Below are 1,625 nucleotides of genomic sequence, written 5' to 3'. Positions count from 1 at the left end.
TAAAGGATAAAATAGTTTGTTTATATTTACATGAAAATTAATTGTAAATAGTGCACTTTGTCATTTGAAAACATTTTCTATTCTTGCTTTTAATCTAGTGACCAAATACTTTGTGTCTTTCATATACATTAATAACAATGAATTGGAATGTAACATATATATATATACTATAAAGTACTCGATAGAGTAACACATATACTTTTGATTATCATATTATATATTGAAGATATACACGTATTTATGAACATAATTTTGACATCGATGTTTTAAACGTATTTTTGTACATTTTAGGTTTATTGGGACTTAATAATGTGCCAAGCAATGTATATTCAGCTGGTGTTGCAATTCTTGTGTTACACGTAGCTCTGGGAGCTTTTATATATCGTGCATATTTCGATGATCAATTGAAAACGCAAACGAAGCGAGATTAACCGTTTGTTTATATTCGAGATGCGTATGTAATTAAATACACCTTCTTGATAACACATTTATTCGTGTATACTCATCGGAAGAAGGATGTTACATCATATTGCATTACATTCTGCAATTCACATACTTCTTTATCAATGTTTAGGTAATATTTTTTTTTATTGAATACTGTGAATTGTGTAGATGGCGAGTGTACCTGTACTTGTATCAATTAATGAAACATAATTACTAAATAAAAAGCAATGACATTCCCACACAATACTTGCATATTGTACAGCACAAACTTTGTAATATACATACATTTATATGGAATATAATTCCATTACATATTCTGTTTTATATTCGAGAAATTTTGCAGTATATTATTTCATAGTTTATAGTACCTCAGTACATCATAACAGATGGACAAACTAATTGTAGTGTACTTTATGATCACAGTACTAGAACAATCAGAGGCGAATTTATAATACTTTATAACTTTTAGGCTGATAATTTTAGTAACTACTTAAAATAATATCAATTTTTTTAGAACAGCAACAAAATATAAAAGATTACAAAAGTTTGGTACAAATCCGCCCCTAATGACACCGAATAGTAGTATGTACTTTTTTCTACCGTTAAGGAAGAATAAATAATAAATGAATCGTGATTAATGTACAAGGCGACAATACCACTGAATTTATAGTACCAATAAGGAACAATACAATAGAAAAATTGTAAGAACAAAAAAAAAGAACATTTATCAAATTAGTTAGAACACAATGGAAGAGAAAATATTTTACTTTTATGAAAAGCTATAAATTATATACAATATATCTAGTTATAATTTCATTTTTAGAAATTTCATGTCATCAAAGCTTCGACAATGTTAAAATAAAGTATTATAAAATATACATAATTTAAATTAGCAGCTGCTCCTTTAAAGACGCCACTGTCGATGCTGTAAGCAGATCTTAGAACAAGCTTAATAAACTTCATTAATGAAATATTAATTTATTTAAGTATCGTAAATGCAATGAAAGTTTGTGTGACAGAACATTTTGCTGTCGGCCTGGGAAAGTGTTGGAATGAATGCTTATTGTATTAAATACATAAGATCGCCAGCGATTATTAACTACTTCACAATTTAATTTAGTCATTAGTTCTAACTTAATAATTGTTCTATATATTATAAGTCACAATGTATTAAATCTTTC

Source organism: Habropoda laboriosa, unplaced genomic scaffold (assembly GCF_001263275.1).
Source record: "Habropoda laboriosa isolate 0110345459 unplaced genomic scaffold, ASM126327v1 scaffold1319, whole genome shotgun sequence".
Taxonomy (NCBI): domain Eukaryota; kingdom Metazoa; phylum Arthropoda; class Insecta; order Hymenoptera; family Apidae; genus Habropoda; species Habropoda laboriosa.
The sequence above is the reverse complement of the archived record's forward strand: the minus strand, read 5'-3'. Positions refer to the sequence as shown.